The following is a 19,946-nucleotide window of genomic DNA, read 5'->3' as shown; positions in this document are numbered from 1 at the left end:
ACGGGCAAGTCGGCGACGCCAGGCAGACGTGCCTGGTGGAGCCCCAGGCTCATTTCAATACAATAAGCCACATTCCTACAATTACGCCCTCTTTCCTGAGATCCTCCGAACCCGGCTGCAAACTCCAGCCAGGTCCCCTTCCCTCTCAAGCTTCCTCCCAGTCAACCATCTCGGAGTCACCATTAGGTAGATTAACCTGGACGCACTGGAGCCCCTATTTCCAATCCTAGTTAAAAGGCAGGAAAATTACTGCCGTTCATCACAGGAGCTGCAACTCCCTGCCGCTGCCGCCGCTGCCGCCGCCGCCGCCGCCTAGAGCATCATTACCATGACAACTAGAGCCGAAATACCCTGAATTACATCGCTGGAGCTGCTACTGCACAAATCCCGGTCCTGGTCTTTGTTAGAGGCTTTTCGCCTCTTCGGATAAGGAGAGGAATCCCACAAGCTCCAGAGATCCCCGCAGGCCCGCTACCGGAGGGAAAAGTCTCAGATCAGAACCCACCGGCGACTCCGCGAGCAAAGCCAGAGCGAGAAGGCTGGGCGGAGGGGGAAACCCCAACTCAAAAAGTTGTCAATTTCAGAAGCTGAGCTTCTCAGCGCGCCAACTTTTTAACAAGTCCCCCTATTAACTGAGCGAATCTCATACGTACTTGAATGCTGTGGCGGTTCCGTCTTTAGTGCGAGTTTCTAGAAAGCTGCCCCGAAATCTGCACTGGGAGGGGAGTCAATGTTGCTGTCCCGGAAGGGCTGCGGTGTACAAGTCCAGCGGCTCCCAGAGGCAGTGAGCTGCTGGCAGGGGATGCTGCGATCCCGACTCATGGGAGAGCGCCGCCGAGGGGTTCCGCGGGCGTCCCGTCTCCGGCCGCGACCAGGGGATAGGATGCCGCTTCTGTTCCCACCTCCACGGCCACCGCCGGCGCTGTCAGCGTTGCAAAGTGAGCCCGGGAGGGGAGTCCGACTGCGGTGTTGCGCTGCACCCGCGAGGGCGCAGGGCGAGAGGGGTGTGAGCGCGCGGGAGAGAGTAGAGTGTGTGTGAGGAGCGTGTGTGCGCGCGTGTGTCTGTATGTGCGAGTGAGGGAGCGGGTGTGAGCTTGTCTATGTGTGGGGAGCGGAGGAGGAGCAGGAGCTGGAGGGGTGGGGGGCGGGAGGCAGGAGACTCCGCTCTCCCGGCTGCGCGTTCGCTCGCTCTCTCGGCACGTCATTTATGCCACAGGAGCCCTAGCGCCCTCTCCATAGAGTGCCTGGAATGCGAGACGTCAATGTGACGCCATGGGACGCTACGTCACCCTCCTCCTCCCTCCTCTGGCCCAGTCGGTTCCGCGTGTGCGAGGGAGGGTGTGTGTGTGTGTGTGTGTGTGTGTGCATGTGCGAGCACGCGCGCGCGCGTTCCCCGGCCATTCGCAGGGCAGCACAATGGAAACTGTGCGGCGCAGCCAGTCCTGGCGCGGGGACCTTTCGGACTAGTGCTGCCAACCCCTTTGCAACCGCGCGGCTCGCCCGGTCGCGAGTCGGTAAGAGGGTGCAGCGGCCCGCCCGCAGGTCAGGCGGGACCGCCCAGCTGTCAGGCTCGGGTGGAGTAGAGTTGGAGGAGTGCTACTGGCACGCCTCCGAGGCTGCCCCGGGGCAGGGAGCCAGGGCGAGGGGGTAAGAGAGAGGACAGCTCTTCCGAAAGGCAAGGCTCCGCCAAACAGCTTCTCTGAGTGACCTGGCAGCCAGTGCAGGAGTCAGGCACCAGTCCGAAGACTCCCTGAGGTGCAGTTGCGCTTTCCCCAAGCAACAGCCTAAAGCTGTTTACGTCTCTCGTCTCTCTGGCTCTTAGTGCCTAGGCTTAATCCCTCTCCTCCTCCGGTCATTTGCTGGGTGCGTGTTTTGCACAGGGATACCGTTGGCTCTGGGAAGATAAGGTTTTCTTTCTTTACACTTAAGGTGTGAATTTCCTAACTGGACTTTATAACCCAATTTAGTGCACATCCACCATCCGCGCGCGCTGTAGCAGCAACTACTTAATGTGTGTAAAATAAACACACACGTGTTGAACAGCTGAGCGGGTCTGACTGTTGCAAATCACCTTCTCCCGTCAGAAATGGAACTCTCAGCTTGCACTTTCACTTTTTGATGGTTGTAGATGGGCCTCCCCTCCACCTCCCAAATTAAACATTTCGAAATCAATCAACAGGATTTATTAGTCAGTCATTCGTTAGGGGATTTGTTCTGGTCTCCCGAGACGCGTTTGTTATGAAATGGTGAGCTGAAAGCCTGCGAGATTCTGTTACGGAGAGCAGTTTCTTCCTGGAAGTGAAGAATTTAAGTGTGAATTTCTTGCTGAAAAAAATAACAAAATTTTATCAGAGTTAAAGTCTTCTAGCTCCATAAGTTGCAGCTGGATGCAAGCAACCACTTTTAGAAATGAATTTTTGAGGAGGAGAAAATATTTAAGTGAATCTATGCAGACAATGGTCCCATGTGGTCCGCTTGAATCAGACATGACATTTATGTTTCTGACCTGTCACAACCTTTGCGTGTGTGTTGGGGGTGGGGTGGGGCGGAGCACACAATTCAGAATCGAAGGTTCGAGCTAGCACAGGAAACTTGAAAACAAAACTAAAGTTATATATATGATCTGGGTATATTTCTTCGCCTCCACTTCCACTTCAGACAGGGTGGTGTGGAGAAGACCTGGAAGGGTGCTACGAAAGTTGACCTAGAGGACAGGAACAGAGTCTCTGCACTGCCACAGGTTCCAATCCAGTCTCGGAAGGAAGGAGGGCGCTGCTACATTGCATCCATTCAAAGACTGGCGGGTGGTGGGGGGAGCAGGACCTGGAGCCGCGCAGCACTGACGCACGCGAGGCGCGTGATTGACGCAGGCGATGTTACTAAATTCGGCGGTTGGCCCGGCCCCGCCGCCGGCGCGCGCCGCAGATAGCGGAGTAGGTTCCCCTCGGTCACCCCCGCCCCTTCTCCATTCAGCGCAGCGCCCCGGCGGGGAAGGGCGGGGCGGGGCGGGGCGGGGCGGGGTGCGCGCGGGGCGGGGCGGGGCGGGGTGCGCGCGGCCGCGCCGGGATCCGGCCGCACCAAATATAGTCGGGCCTGGCTATTTTTAGCCGGGCCTCGGGCGCGAGCGCGCCGCGTGAGGGGGCGCCCTGACCCCGCGGAGTGCGGAGGGGGCGGGGGCGGGGGTGGAGTCGCCATCTTGGACTCGGCTCGACCCCGTCTGGTGACCGGCGACGCTGGGCCAGGCTCGGCGCAGGGGGTCGGGGTGAGTGGGTGTGAGCTGTGGGAGAGAGTGGGGCGCGCGGGCTGTGACGGGAGCGGAGGGCGAGTCAGGGCGCGGAGACCGCCATGAAGGGTGACTCGAGGGAGGGCCCGGGGCGCGCGGCCCGCGGGGCGTGCTCGGCTTTCGGCCGGTGATCCCCGTCCGTCACGGGCCCGGCCTTCCCGCCACCCGGCGTCCTCGCCAGCCCAGAGTTGCCTGGGGGCGGAGCCGCCCGCGGCCACCACTTCCTGAGGGCCGGGGATACCCCTCCCGGACGTCACGGAGGAGCCGAGGCGGCGGTGGCGGCCCGGGGCTCATCCTGCACTTGCATCACGGGTGCAGCAGCAGCTGCTCGGCTCCTTTGTGGCTTTTTCCCCTGTTGAGTAACTGCTTTGTTAACTGAAAATACCATGACGGGCCAGTGTGATCACCAGCTCCAGACCTCAAAGAAAGTGAAGCTGTCAGGCAAAAAGAGGGAGACTCCCCTAGCCGGCTGCGATGGTATCTGGTGGGTGGGTGTGTAGAGAAGGACTTGACAGTTTCCACGTATTACCTTTTGCCTAACTTTTCACCCCAGGAAGGTTTAAAAATACTTTTTATTTCCATGCTGTAAAAATTTCATGTATTCTGCACCCCACCTATTCCCCCTTCAATTTGAAATCGCGTGCAGGACTGGAATCACTCAAAAGGACAACTGTTAGGTACAGTTTTTAGGAAATAGGACATCTTTCAGTGAATTTGTTGAGTAAACTACGTTTTGTAAATGTTAATATGTAAAACTTGTTAGTTAAGTTTGTTCATATGACTTGGATTTCCTCCGTGACAGTTTCGATATTCTTATTTATCTTAAATTAAAAAAAAAAAATCCACCCCTAGCAGAATGTCTCCAGGTAACGCATTTTTCTCTTTGACATGTTGAGTGGATGTGACTTTCTGGACGCTTACGTTGGTTAATTATGTTCTCTCCTCGTCCCCTTCCCCCTCTCCTGCCTTTTCCATGCTTTTTTCCCCTGAATATCTGGTCACCAATCTTTGTTCCTTGACCGCTTTGAGGCTGAGGCCTGTTGTCTGATTGCTCTGAACCAATCAGCTGTCTCAGTGCTCCTCTGGGTAGGAAGCCGAACTGACTGTTGGAGAGGTTCCAGTGGTCGCTGATAAGTGGCAACATTTTTGCACTCAAATGGAAAGTCTTGGAAGCAGAGACTAGGCTTTCTTACAAACTGGGACACCACCCCTTGCTTAAACTTAGGGCCCTAATCATATGCACTTCTTCAGATGACCTCAAACCAAGTGAATGTTTTCAGTCTTCTTTTTCAAATATCTGTTCCATACTGTTTCAAAACTCTGATTTACTAAAAATGAGGCATAATTTTTTGTAAGGCTTATGTAACTTGACCATTTCGGTGTACCTTTTTGATGACTTTTTTTTTTTAATAAAACGGTACTTTATAATTAAATCTCTTCTTTTGGGAAATCCAGTAGAATAAGACTATCTTAATCTGTGAAATGTTGAAAACTTAACCTGGTTTGGTCCTTTTTCTAGAAGAGGGACATTCATGTGTGGCCCAGTTTACACCCAAAGCAAAGAAAGCAGTTAGTTTCTGCTTTCATGATACTTGGTGGCAGCCAATCTATTAAAAAACTCTATGAAGTAACTATTACACATTCACTGGATAATTACGTTTTGTTTGTTTTGATTATGTGGTGGTAGTCTGCAAGAAAGAAAGTGCTCTTTCTCTTGGAAAATAAAATATGAAATTTGAGGGAAATTTATTGTGTATGATATAAAGCAAATTCTTTAACAAAATAGGGTTTAAAAATTGCTTTAAGTGCTTCTGATTAAGCACTGATAATGTACATCTTGTTGATTTTGCTAATATGTAAAGATGATAAGGAGTCTTATTGATAAAAAACTTCAGTGAGGTAAAGTGAAATAAAAATTCCAAGCCAGAATTTGTTACTAAGGTGAAGATAGGAGGGAAAATTAGGAGATTTGTGTGTGAGTCCATGTTTTCCTGAATCACTATAGAAGTTCTATATTACATTCAAGATATGTATATAAAATGTGGTAGCTTGGCATAACATTGACTTATCCACTTAAATTACTCGGCTTATGAATGTGGGACAATTGTAGTATTCTGTCTGACCTGCCTGCATACTATCCCTTCTCTGTCAATTCTATTATTGCCAAATTATTCTTCCTCAAGTATGGCTTCTGTTACATCACTTTTTTTTTACGCTTATGCTAAATAACACTGTAGGTTTAATAGTCTCTTCCAAACATATGAAATGTAGGCCTTTATTATATCACCCTTGGGTTCAAAAGTCTTCAGCAGCTGGGTATTGTCTCCAAAATAAAACCCCAAAGGCTGCACACCTTGGTTTCTTTATTTCCAAGTAATTTTCCTGTCCTAGTCAAATTGATATCCTCTCTGTGCTTCAGAAGACATCCTTTTACCCTGCCACATTTGTTCATAGTTTTCTTTTTTATGGAGTTCTCTTCTTCTTTGTCTCTGCTTATTGAAATCTTACCCTTCCTCTAAAACTAGCTCAAGAAATGAATTCTGATTGTGCTTTAGTCTTTCATAAAGTTCTTATTTCACTGCTTTCTTTTTGTACTCTTGTGTACATTGCTTATTCTCCTGTCAAACTGTAGGCTTCAAAAACATGCCTCATATATCTTTGAAATTCCTGTGGCTCCTAAGTCTAACAGAGATAGTAAATACCCATAAAATATTCCCCCATCTAAATTTGAATATGAATAGAGAACATCTATAATATAAGTAACCAATTATATGGATTAGGATATTCTTGGAATGAATGGACAAAATGATATCATACATTGGTTCTTTTCTTTAAGTTTTAACACTTTTAATTGAATATACCTTGTCAAGATGCCCACCACAAGGCCGGACGGCTGCATGGTGATACAAGGAAATTGCAGCTTGACTTGTGTTATATCTGTGTAGGAAGATTTGCTATGATTTTTTTTTCCTGACAGACTTTTGGTTTGACTCTTCTATCATTTTCCCCTCTATTTTTACTTTCTCTTGTGCTGCTTCCTCTCAATGAAGAATGGGCTGCTGTAGGTGAGGAAATATTAATATCAACTTCTTTTGGGAAAATTTCTTAAGGTTCAGGAAATAGAACCATGGCACCTATGTATAGCCAGTTAAACATAAAAATTCTTAAATTTCTTATCTTTTCTAAAATATATGTAAGTAGATTTGTGTGACACTACATATATGTTGAAATAAGCTAGGCAAAGAGATTTTGGAATTTTGGTTTCTTAGAAGTTTTAGAAAGAGGCTCATGGGAATTTGAATATTAATATTTAACAAGGAAAAAGTAAATAATAAAGCAGCATAGACTTTCTGTTATGGAAAATTTCAGAAAAGAGTAAAAGCCAGAGATGGAATGATTACTTAATAGTATAAGTGCTAATATTATTTTTTAATCTCATTAAATAATATTTTTCTCAGTGAGTGAGTAAAGGTTGCTCAGTCATGTCTGACTCTTTGTGATCCCATGGACTGTAGCCTACCACATTTCTCTGTCCATGGAATTCTCCAGGTGAGAATTCTGGAGTGGGTAGCCATTCCTTTCTCCAGGGGATCTTCCCAACCTAGGGATTGAACCCAGGTCTCCCCCTTTGCTGGTGGATTCTTTACTGTCTGAGCCACAAAGGAAACCGCATTAGTAAATAATAGGACAGGCTTGCAGTATGTTTGAAAAGATAGTTTATTTCTTTGTCATGTTTTTCGCCAGTTGCTGGTAAACTCTGGAAGCCCACAGTAATATGGGGGAGAAAAGTTATTACTCATGTCTGATAAATAAATTCAGGATATTATTTAGGGCTATGAAATAAGATCTGCATTTTATCTTGGGTTGATGGATGAAGTAAGTATCTCCTCACATGTAACTAACTACATAGCCCTTTACTATCACCCAACTCTGGGAAAAAAAAAAAAAAAGATTGCCTCACATGTACAAGGTCAGTCCTTCAGCATTTTCTCCAAGAGTGGGATGCTGTATTTTGCAGAGAGCACTAGATTGCTTCTCAGAGGCCTTGGACTGGTTTTGCTGCTGTGAAACTGCTGAGCCTTGGGTAAGTTAAGTAATCTTTTGGGGGAACCTAAGTATCATCATCTGTAAAATAATAATGTTGGGCTTACCATGTGATCTTTAAGGATCTTTCAGTTTGTGAGGTTGAATGCTTGTGTCAGCTCTGACTTAGCCTCTTGTCACTACCTGATTGCTGTAGTCAGGTGGCTCAGAACTCTTTTGTATACTATACAAATAGTAGTAGTAGTAGTAATATCATGCTTAACATTTTTGGCCTATGTGGTAAATAACTGTAGCCATTGAGTGAGATCTTGGTGACCTGAGAGAGTCAATGGACTGCCAGCTTCACAGCCTTGTTTTGTCCATAAAGTGAAAACAAGCAGAAATCTGGATAGTCCAAAAGTCATTTTATATTTAGCTTTGGAATTTGTTTTTGTTCATTCATTTGAATATGGATGAATCACAAATTGACTTCATACAAATTAATAAACTTTCATTGGAATAGACACCGTTGTTTGCTACTCCGGTTGCTTTCTGATTCTTACTGCATGCTAAGCATAAATCATTTCTTCTTAAATGTAGCAGCTAAGGTGAAACTGTCCTTTTTGCTTTTTCCTAGAGAAGGACTGGTGATGGTGGGCTTGTAAGTCTTTACATTTCCTTTTAGAGTGTAAATAGATAAAGTGAAATATTGAGAAAGCAGGTCAAAAGTAAAGTACCACAAAGGTATTAAGTTGGAAAAATGTTAGCAAATCAGGCAGGAAGAATTCAATAAGTTCTGTTTGCAAACTTGTTAGATTTGCAGTTGGATACATTTTTATGGATAAATACATGCACACACGCTAAGTCGCTTCAGTCATGTCCAACTCTGTGCGACCCCATGGACAGCAGCCCACCAGGCTCCTCTGTCCATGGGATTAGCTAGGCAAGAATACTGGAGTGGGTTGCCATTTCCTTCTCCTTTATGGATAAATAAGAGCTGACTTTATAGGCATTGGGGAATAGCCAAATTTTAACACATTGCAGGTTTATGTATTATCTGAGTTAGGTTTGAATAGTAAAAACATGTTTTGTCCATTAATTTTAAATGCCTCTTCTAGGTATTTAGGTATCTGATTTACTACTTGGATCGTGTAATTAGTAACTGATTCTAAATTTTACCATAATACATTTTTCATTATTTGCTTCTCATGTTTATAGTTCACTACTGGAAAAATTCTTCCCTGACATCTGTTCTGAATTAGTTCCCTATTTATGTTTTCTTGTTTTATCAATTGTGGTGATGAGAATATGAAGCCATATTTTAAGTTTAGTAAAATTCCTCATTATAATTTCTAAAAATGATTGTCTTATTTAAATTCACATGTTGTCATTGATTTCACTTTTTTAAAAAACAATAAGATATCCTGTGTACATTTTGAAATCTGTTTACCATAGTTTCTTAGCACTTTATAGTTGTCAGTTAACTTTTAGCGACTTCTTTTTTAAACTTTTAAGCTTCTGTTTATCTCAAAAATCTTTTAAAATGCCATTTGGTTTAAATTATTTTGGACATATTTATTTGGGGGGATGAATTTATTGAGCCCGTGGAGAAGTTCTTGGCACAGAGTAGGTGTTCTGTAAACATTTGATGAATGAATGAAAGCAGTTTTCAAGAAACTTCATTCAAAATACTGTTTCCTTTATTGTAACCAGCCTTGTGGCCTTATTTGCTTTTCTCAGAGGGTTTCACTCGGGTTCAGCCTGTGAGCAGCAGAGAAGGCCCGCTGTTCATCACTGTGCTGCTGCGTCTGCACTGCCCTTCCCTCCATTGCAGCTGCCCACCTGAGGGCAGCACCCCTGAGTCACAGCATTCTGTGACATCTGTGTTTGAACTAACAGATTCAAGTACCCTATGGAATTATATCACCTTTGATCCTGAACCGTCTCAAGAGTTAACCTCTGGTTTATCTCTTTATCTTGATGTGACACTTTTGCTCCGATCTTTCACACGATAGTATCCTTCCCTCTTTTCTTTAGTGTCTCTGCCTTGGTTTATATAACCTGTTCGTTGGTAAGTTCTTCCCTTCTCCATATCATATTTCCTTCTGTAACATTCATTGTGCTTTGAATTTGAAGTTCAAGGCCTCAGTCACTTGTCTACCATCTATAACCTATAAATGGAGGGGTGCAAAATGGAGGGGTATAGAATATTATCGAGGAACTCAAGCTATATTTTTTAAACATTTACTATATTAAACTGTAAGATTTAACTTTTGCAAAGGAAATGCATTCACATGAGTCTACAATATGTTTAAAAATAAAAAGTTTCTCTTCCACTTCTATCCAGCATCTACTCAATTCCTATCCTTTCAGAGTTTTAAAATTTATATCCAAGTCAATACAAATATAAATTCTGTTCTGCTTTCCTTTTTTTAACCAGTGAAAGCTTATGCATGTTATTCTGCTCTTTTCACAAAACAGGGTGTTTTAGTGTTCTTTACATAACAAGGGAGAAATATATGAAGTATATTTCACTTTAACAATATGTCTTAGAGATCTCTTGCATGTTGTTGTGTGGATATAGGATCAGTACCATATTGATGGACATTTGGGAAATTTTCAGTCTTTGCTATTAGAAACAGTGCTGCAGTGTTACATAGATTATTTCACACTTGTGCAAGTATTTTTGTAGGATAAATTACTGAAAGTGGAATTGCTGGTCAAAGACTGTATCTCATAATAATTTTATAGATACTGCCAATTTGTCCTTCATAGAGGCAGTTTATATCCCCACTTGAGTCTGAGAGCACCATGCTACCCGTCTTCTTGCCAACAAAATGTGTTCTTGAACTTTCGATTTTTTTTCCAATCTAATAGGTGAAAATTTCTTAGTGTACTTTTAATTTTTATTTCTTTTTATGAGTGAGTTTGAATATTTTTTCATATGTTTAAAATATTTTTGTATTTCCTTTTCTGTGAAGTATCTCATATTCTTTGCCTTTTTTGGGGGGAGTCATTTGAACATCAGTTTGTGGTTGATGTTTATAATATGGAGGTTTGCAAAGTGAATTGCAATATCCCCTTTACCCCCAATTTGTTATTGGTCTTTTGTCTTTGCTTGTGGTGTTTTTGCCAGGTAGATTTTTTCCTAAGCTGTAGTTGAATTTGTCAGTCTTACCTTTTATACTTTTTGGATTTTCTGTCCTAGTTAGAGAAGCCTGTCTCTTTACAAGGTTATAATTGTCTTCTAGTACTACTTTTATGGCTTCTGTTTTACACATAAGTTTTGTGGTGTGTTTTTCTTAGTGTATGGTATGAGAGATAGGCCCAAATTAATTTTTTTTCCAAGTGGCTACTCACTTGCCCCAATACCATTTGTGACTAGTCCCTCTCTACGTTTTTACTTCTTACTAGAAACAGATTGATTCATATGCCTTGTTTTTTCACACCTGCTTTGCTGTGACTGAATGTAAATGCAGTTCTCCATTTTCCTTCCTAGAGAACACCTTCTTTAATGGCAAAGATGTCTTTGCCTTCCACCCTGCTACCTCTCTACTTACCTCAGCTACAGCAGCGGTTTGGCAGCCAGTTAATACTTGAATGAATACAGGCTTCTAAGAAAGTTCTCCAGGATTTTCCATTGAGCAATAATGGACTAAAAAGAAATCTTAACTATAATCAGGTTCCTTTGAAGATTGTTCAAACCAGAGAGGGCTCTAGCCATGCTAATCAGCTGTTCCAGAAGCTGAAACCCACTACCTGGGTATTTTACTCCTGAGGCAATCCAGTTCAGGTTGCTTCTTTCTGTGCAAATTCACATCATTTGCCACCTCTGCTTTTTCTGACCATTTAGGATATTACTGTCTATAATTTGGGAGAGGGAACCATAATATGCCCAAGAAGTGGTTTGGGTTCCCCATCATGCAGTAGTCAGTTCCAGAACCTCATTTACTGGGAAAGTGACTGTGGATGAATAATTTGGGGAACACGCCTCCTCATTTTGAACCCCAAACAGATTATAAACTTTTTTTTCATCTAGGGAACCTAGGGAAAATCCAGCATTGTTCCTAGGGGAGCGTGTCCAAGCAGGCAGCTGAAACTGAATTTACTTGATATGCATACTAGCACTTTCTAAGTTATTTGGGCTAGTTTTATAGCTCCTTGATAGACATTTCCTTCTACTTTGAACCATTGCCCTTGGTGATGTTTCTGTTTCAGACTTGCCTGTTCTTATTAATGAACCTTTTGGGGAGCCTATTTCTTATCTCTGCCTTCAGACTTCCCCCCTAATGCTGGTAGTATACTCTGTCCAATACCAATTTATCTTAAAATCATTTTGGTGAAAATCAGTTTTATCCAAATACAACTTAGTTGAAAGCAAACTATTCAACTGGAAAATTTGGTTAAAACAATTATTTAGTAGAAAGTGAATATGCTAAGTTACAAATTTTTGAGTGGTAATACTTTTAGTATATTATGAGTTGTTTAAACACTTTCGGTCATTTTTCTAGAGATTTTTCTAATTTTTCTTCTTTGATATTTCAAATTAATTTTCAACTACAGGAGCACTATGTTGCTTGTGATACCAAAAGATTAAAACAACCTAGCTGCCCAACGATAGCATAGTTGGACAAACTTGATCTTAACTAAAAGTCAGTAAGAGGTTATTGGAACAACCAAAACATTGAGCGATAAGATAAAAACATGTTTCCTTTATTGCTTTTTTCCCCTCATTAAAATGGCAGTGCGTATGTGGTACAGGACACTCAGAAAAATGAAGATAAGGAGTAGAAAGACTTAGTAGAAAAGGGAAAAAAAAAGCCATAAATTATAATTTACCGAAGAATAACTGCTGTTGTCCTTTTCTCTCTTTTCAAGTGCATTTTATACACATAAACTCTGAATGCTGCTTGTAATCTGCCATTATTTAAGCATTCTGCAGCTATTGGTTCATCACCTTTGTCCAGTTTTAGACTTTGGTTCCTTTCTACTTTTTGACCTACAACTATGGGCCAGTCCACCTTAACTGAAAATAGACAGCCATTCTCTTTTTCCTTCAGTCCCTGAAGCCTCCTGAGGTCCATCACTAGCCTGGGCCCCAAAGAGCCCCCCGCTTTCTTTAAGTGAGACAGTTTATAAATTAAGTGATTCTGTCCATCCTTTCTGTGTATTTATAAAAGGGTCTCTGTGGAACTCTGATCATCTACAAAATAATTTTCGGTGTTCATGCTTCATGCTTAATGTATATTATGTGTATATATGTAAATTAGATGGAAGTTATAAAGAGGAATTAGATTGGGTCCCGACTAAAATAAAAATAAGGCAGAGAAATCCATTTATCATTGATGGGAAATTATTTAAATAGCTTTTCTCTAAATCAAGGCTGGTAGATACATGTTGTGTGTTGTGCCCAAGATCTAGTACATGGTAGACATCACTGATCAGTCACGGTACTGTTACTCATTGGATCCAAACTCAGCTTTGGATCTTTCTTAAAATGGGATTCTAGGTAGATGTACCTACTGGAGTTGCTGTGACAAAACTATTTACCATTCTTGCTATAAGATATTGCATTGAAGTTTTGTTTTTTTTTTTTTTTTTGAAGGACAATAGCATGTGGTTTTATTTATGATGGAAGGAGGGATAAATGTGAAAAAATGTTTGAAGTTGGTATATTTTGCATTGATGACATTCCTTAAAGTCTTGAGTATGTAGAAAAGAATTCGGCAAAAATCACTGTGTGATCCATGGGTACTTCTTTCATAGAGAAGAAATTAACCATTCATACTTGAGAGACTACAGAAGGAAATTAACTTAATCTTGCAATTCTAGAATCCTTCACAATAAGGAATTCTTAAGTTCTCATAGAGTGAGGGGGAAAAAGGGGAGAGAGTGAACATTTAGAACAGTGTTTTCCAAATTTGGCTATTTTCAGAGACATATTTTTGGGGGAGGGGGATACATATTTTCCACGCAACATTTAAATTTTTATGTTTTTCTTTTGTTTGTAATCTAAATAATACATGCTTGTTCAGGATTCTCTGGAACACCATCTGACCTAACAGTGTTGCCATATGATCACCGCATCTAGATTTAGACCTCTGATCCTGTAGCACAGAGTGTGGACCAACAATGTCTAACTTCTTTATGGCATCTCTCAGATTGGGTGCTCAGCCCCCTCACAGAACTGTTGAACATTTCCTATGAGATCTGTGAGTTGTCAAGGTTCAGGACAGTGGTTCACAGCAGTAACTGTCAAAGTAGGAGGCGGTGAGGTGGGGTAGGGATGGTGGCCTGGGAGACACCTTTTGAAAAAGCACATTCAAAATACCTATTGATTTCATAATACAAATTCTAGGAAGTCAAACTCAACAAAATAATTTTCAGGCAGTAGCAGAAAACAAACTCTAGCTTCATCCTCGGGGACCTGAGATATACTTGGTTGAGAAACACTGGAGTTAGAGGTAGCAGTGTCCCAGCAGAAGGAGAACACTTGCTAAGAACATGTGCCACAGAGATTTGGATCAGTGAGTGAATCCTAAGCATACCTTGTCATGTCCCTTTGGAACCCAAAGGCCAATCCACATGAAAGCCGAGACATGCATCAGACTGCTCAGACCTGTTGTTTTGGGCAAGTTGGTCCATTTTTTAATACTGAGTCAAAATAAGCTGTTTTTTGCCTCCCAAAATGCCCCTCCCCCTTTATTGAGGTTAACATATTTCAGAATTTTAAGTAAACCATTGCTGTAGCTGGGTAAAGTCGCCCCAGGTCCACTGTAGCTGGGTAAAGTCGCCCCAGGTCCATCCTCTAGGAACTGCTATTGTTATCTGCTATGCCATCCATCCCTCAAAAGGGTTATCAGCCTAGGTCTGCTCTGTAATTATTGCAGAGCTCCAATTTGCTTTAGCCATGTCAACAGTTCCCCTCTCTCATGCATATTTACTAATCAGTGCATCCACCTATGCACTCTTTACCAATGAAGACCCAAGGTACCGTTCTGGCTCCTGTGAGCTGTTGCAAGTAATCTTGAATTTCGTTGATGTTACCGTTGGCTGTGATATCGGCAAATTCCAAAGGCCCTTGTTTGAAGGGCAGTTGGCTGAGGATCTCCTGCGTCCTTCTGCAGTAGGGGTAGGTGGGCTTGATGAACATGACCACCTTCCCAGGCTGGATCTTGCTGTTCACAAATACTTGAGCCATGCTGTCAGGCTGCTGCCTCTCTGGGAGGACACCTCGATTGCAAATATTGCTTGGGAGTGAAGTGTTTTTTTTTTTAATAGATGGACCAAGAAAATTATAATAAAATGTTTTAAAACTGATTAAAAAGTTTATGATGGCAGGTATGGAATGTGAGCAAAGAGTAATTATTCAAATTTTGGGCAAAGCACATGCCTCGTTAAGATCTTGGAAGCAACACAATAAGTTAATAGATTTGTTATGGAGTGAAAATGGTGTCACGGTAATACTCATCATCAGAACTTGCCCATCGTATGGTCATGGTGATTGACTACCCAGCTTTCATTCTGTTTTGGATGATTAGTCTAAGCAGTCATGGTTAATCCCATTTCATCTGCTAATGAAGAATTGGAGTTGGTCTGTAACCTATTTTGTTCAGTGAGATGTGACGGAAAGTCTGAAGGGTCAGGGTGCATCTGGAAAATGGTTTCTTGACCCTAAAAAGAGATAAAGAGATGGTGCCTTTTTTTCCTCTTACTCTGTTATGTCTGAATATGATGGCTAGAACTGCACAAGACATCTTAGGGTAGTGAAAAAAACTAAGCAGGAAGCTGATCTAGAAGATGGCAGAGCAGAGAGAGGAAACCTGAGTTCTTGATGACCTTACTGAACTGCTGATTGTATTGTACTTGGTCTGCCTTACTTCCGAACTTCCAGTTCTGTGAGATGATACAGTTCCTTATTGTGTAAGCCAGCGTGATCTGGCATTTTGTCACTTGCAGCCAAAAGCATTCTGAGTGGTGTACTCACTTTGTCCCAGGCAGATTCACAGCAGCTGGTTTTGATTTGATTTTGATAGATTTAATGGCTTCAGAAAGTGGGTGCAGCTTTTAACCAGCCAGCTCTTGCCTCAGTCTTCTCTTAGAGGCTCTGCATTAGACCAGGGTTCTTCACAGAAGGCAGCAGGGAATCCACCAGCACCTGTCATCTCTTCTGGAGCCTTTTGGATCCTTTGACTGTCTGGTGATGTGACTGCTTTTTTGTCATTCATTTGTTCTTTTTCCTGATTCTGATTTCTTGATATGTTTTAGTCCCTGTTCTTGAGTTCTTTGCATCTTATGCCTGACCTCAAGATTGTTCGATAAATTTATTTTCCTCTCTTCCTTCTTCCCTGAGCCTCTCTTCTTTTATCTCTCTCATCCATTCCTGTCTCACTTTGTGACTTCATGGCAGGTAGGGGCTAGTCTAAGATGTATATAATCTTTGTCAGAAGTAGTAGTGAGTTAAGTAGTCACATTTAAGATCTGGCATCGGGTCCCATCACTTCATGGCAAATAGATTCGGAAACAGTGGAAACAGTGAGAGATTTTATTTTGGGGGCTCCAAAAATCACTGCAGGTGGTGACTACAGCCATGAAATTAAAAGAAGCTTGCTCCTCGGAAGAAAAGTTATGACCAACTCAGACAGCATATTAAAAAGCAGAGACATTACTTTGCCAATAAAGGTCCATCTAGTCAAAGCTTTGGTTTTTCCAGTAGTCATGTATGTGAGAGTTGGACTATAAAGAAAGCTGAGTGCCAAAGAATTGATGCTTTTGAACTGTGGTGTTGGAGAAGACTCTTGAGAGTCCCTTGGACTTCAAGGAGATCCAACCAGCCCATCCTAAAGGAGATCAGTCCTGGATGTTCATTGGAAGGACTGATGTTGGAGCTGAAACTCCACTACTTTGGCCACCTCAGGCCAAGAGTTGACTCATTGGAAAAGACCCTGATGCTGGGAGGGATTGGGGGCAGGAGAAGAAGGGGACAACAGAGGATGAGATGGCTGGATGGCATTACTGACTCAATGGACATGAGTTTGAGTGAACTTTGGGAGTTGGTGATGGACAGGGAGGCCTGGTGTGCTGCGCGGTTCATGGGGTCGCAAAGAGTTGGACATGACTGAGCAACTGAACTGGACTGACTGAAGTAGTCACATAGCTGTTTGCTCTAGACTAGTATGGCAAATAGTAAGACTAGGTCAGTCCTCAGTCCATTTTCTCATCTAGTGCCTTTTACTCATGGCATAGTACAAGTAACACCTGACATGTCTAGGGGTCGGGGCTTGTGAGTCTTATTATGGCTTCACTATTTGCTACCTGAAATCTTGGGCAAGTCACTTAAAGAGACTGAGTATCTTCTTTAGAATTTGTTATTAGTTGTTCAGTTTTTTTCCCAGTAGTTTTTATTGGGATTCAAATGAAATAATGTGAACATGGCAAATGAAAGAAGAATTTTTTCCTGAAAAAGAATAAGCAGTCTTGGTTGGATTTTCTGGTTTTTTTTTTTTTTTTTTTTTCAGATAAACTAATGTCGAAGTCTCTAGAATCAACTCTGTAGCTTGTTAGAATGTTCATAAAAAGGCAATGAAATATGATGTGAGACATAATTATACAAGTATTCAGGGGTTGAAGTTGATATTTTAGTGGTAGATTACAGCCTGAAATAAAAAGAAAGGGCCACACAGTATGAAGGGGAAATAAAGGTCAGGATGTTGATCTTCAGGCTTATTTCTAGTTCAACCAGAAATTCTGGTAAGCCAAATTAAGGGAAAGAGAAACCAATGGAAGAAACACCCCCCTCTAGTGGCGAGGAGCCAGGTTCTACACTTGTTTCCTAAGATGTGTGATTGGGGAATGGATGGCTTCTTAGGATGTCTTCAGTTTCTTAAGAAGTACCCTCAAGGGATCCAGAGTTGACATTCTTAACGAAGATCATTAATTACTTCAGGTTTTCCTGATCAGGTGTATTGATACATAAATAGTATGTTGGCAGTCTCACATGGGATCAATTGTCTGAAAAATGTAGAGGCTCCTGTTGTTGGAAGAGATTCACAGTTTTTATGTACTTTTATGTAGGTCATTTAGAGAATTAGGAGACCACTGTTACTAAATTTCTTATTGATCTGAGATGATACAGTAGGAACCTCTATAGACCCATGTGTAGGTGAATAAAGCCTGTGATGGTATAGAGTAGTATTCATCTGTATTTATACAAAATAATGATTGTGGATTTCCTAAGGGTAACTTTTGATTTGAAATATTTAGTGGTCATTGGGAGAGCCAGGTGTTTTAATTTATATCTCAGAAGTGATTTGATTTTTGCTTATAGAAAGGTAGTGAATTTAAATATATTAAAATAACTTACTGCCCATAATTCAGTGGCTTGGTAGGGACACCTAATGTATTCTTGAAGGACATCTCATCTTAAGGAGGTGTTACTGATGATAATACTTGCAATGGATTATTATTGCATCTACAAATTTCAAGAGTCCATTCAGATTTTTATTGTTTTGAACTTCTATTTGGGAGGAATTCTTTTACGTTAACTCTGAAGAGGCAAAATTTCAAAGAATGAAATGTTTATGGTATTCTGTGTTAGACCTGAGGAAACTCTGAATATCATTCAACTGTGATATAGAAAAGAATGATTATGGAACAAGAAAATAAAGACTGCATCATCAGACTGCCATTTCTTTATTTTTAATGTCAAACTTTGTGCTCCGAAGGAAAGAAATTTGAAGCTTGCAGTAGAACTAGCTTCTCAATAGTTCAGAATATGTTTGATGATATTTCTTGTGAAATAAAAATGGAAGAATTCTCTAGAAAATGTAAACTCGTACATGGATAAAGTGAGATTATAGGGTTATGAAACTTTAGTGTACAATGGATAGAATTAATACTCTTAGTTTATGATTATACTTCATAAATATACTTGATTTCAGGAAAGAAGAACTAGATCTGGCAGTAGATCAGGATCCACCTATTGGGGAAAACCAGAAAATAGGAGGAAGAAGTTATTAATGGTTCATTCTTAGCCAGAAGAATTCAGTATGGAATATTAAGGTCAGCTAGAGAAAGAATTATGATTTTGTTAAGTGAGTTCACAGATATCTTTGAAGGCAAATCAGTTAGAACTGATTTGTTCATGTATATGGGGCAATAAAACAATTAGATGGTCTCTTTTCTAAATTAGTATGACAGTAGTAGAAGATATTTGGAGGGAAGAGAAATGGCTGATAAGGCTAGTGGTAATTAGACCTTTTCATTAAATCCTAGCACTAAAGAAGTTCTCTGTACTTTAGTAATAGCTTAATTCTATAAATAAAATTTAATATTAAAAATTGATACAAGGTTGGCATTGCTAAAATTAGGCAGTACTGATTTGTGTAAAGGGTTGCAGTAAGTGGGCTTGAATAAAGAACCCAAACTTCAAACCTCATTTGAAATTCCAGATAAAGTTTAAGAAGAATAATTCATATTTGTAAAGGATTTTATAGTATTCTTAATATTTTCACATGTATGATCTCATTGGTTCTGTATGTATGATCAGAACATGTATCATCAGATTTCTGGGGGATAGTAGCACAGGTTTGATTATCCCACTTTTACAAATGAGGTCATGGAAGCTCAGAGAGGCTAACCTACTTAGTAAAGAGCCAATAGGGACTAAATGACAGGAGTGGGACTTAAGATGTGTACCTTTTTCAGGGACCACCAGTTCAACCCACTGCATTCAATGTATGTTGTTTAATTCTATATGTTCCTTTTGGATTGAATAAATAATCTTGTCTGAACGCGGGCAAATGGGCTAGGGAATTTTTAGCTAGTATGTATAGAGGCACATTTAAAATATATATGTTTGGTGCTAAATGCTTAGTTACTAGAATTGAACTAATTAACCCAAGAATTCCACCAAATCATTACACTAGGGTTACATTTGCAGAACTATGAAAAAGGAACTAAATTAAAGTAACATCTGACTATTCATGATTAACAAGAATCCAGCTTTTTTGTTTCATGTTCAATTGGACTAAAAGGTGTGTGTGTGTATGTGGTGTGAATGAATATAAGAGATATTCTTTGGTAATGGGATAGATTTCTTAAATCACATGGGTCATTTGGGTCGTATAAATCAAGGTCCATGTATGTAGATTCTTTAAGGAAAGGGACTTGGTGTGTCTTGTTCACAATTAGATCCCCACTGTTGTTCCTGATACATAAATGTGCTCAAAGAATTTGCTAAATGAATGAAATAACTTTTTATGACACCCAAATCAGGCAGCCACAAGTCCCAAACTGTTTCACTTTGTGGAGATCCCTGAATAACAGTAAGATTGTAGGAGAGTCTCCACTGACTGCAAGAGATTCCATTGTGAGTCCATTTACTTTTGATGGAGCCTATGGCCTTTTCTTCTCTGTTAATCTTTACTCTGGGCCAAAAAACTGTTGTCAGTGTCTTGTTCACATTAAAGAATAATCAGTGAGATTGCTTCCGCCTATCAGTTCATGTCTCACTTGCATGGAGCTCAGCTACCACTGGAGGCATTCTGGTGGGCTAATCCAGCCAGCTCTTCAGGTCATTAGTGCTACACATTAAGCTCTGGGGAGAGGGCAGGCTTTTGTCCTCTCAATAGTGTGCAGA

The 19,946-nt window shown here is 41.4% G+C and overlaps 1 protein-coding gene and 1 pseudogene across 4 annotated transcripts in view; both read right to left on the bottom strand.

Annotated features, from left to right (window-relative positions):
* Positions 1–1,209, bottom strand: part of NR4A3 (nuclear receptor subfamily 4 group A member 3) — a 42,394-nt gene extending 41,185 nt beyond the window's left edge. For all 4 annotated transcript variants that reach the window (XM_015472563.3, XM_010808008.4, XM_015472564.3 and 1 more), the window contains exon 1: positions 654–1,209. The gene's annotated coding sequence lies outside the window, so the exon portion shown is untranslated. The remainder of the gene's footprint in view (positions 1–653) is intronic.
* Positions 1,210–13,778: 12,569 nt separating this feature from the next.
* Positions 13,779–15,640, bottom strand: LOC107132702 (glutaredoxin-1-like; annotated as a pseudogene).
* Positions 15,641–19,946: the final 4,306 nt, after the last annotated feature.

This window comes from Bos taurus, chromosome 8 (genome assembly GCF_002263795.3).
Source record: "Bos taurus isolate L1 Dominette 01449 registration number 42190680 breed Hereford chromosome 8, ARS-UCD2.0, whole genome shotgun sequence".
Lineage (NCBI taxonomy): Eukaryota > Metazoa > Chordata > Mammalia > Artiodactyla > Bovidae > Bos > Bos taurus.
Note: the sequence above shows the minus strand (reverse complement) of the source record. Positions and strands in the feature narration are given on the sequence as shown.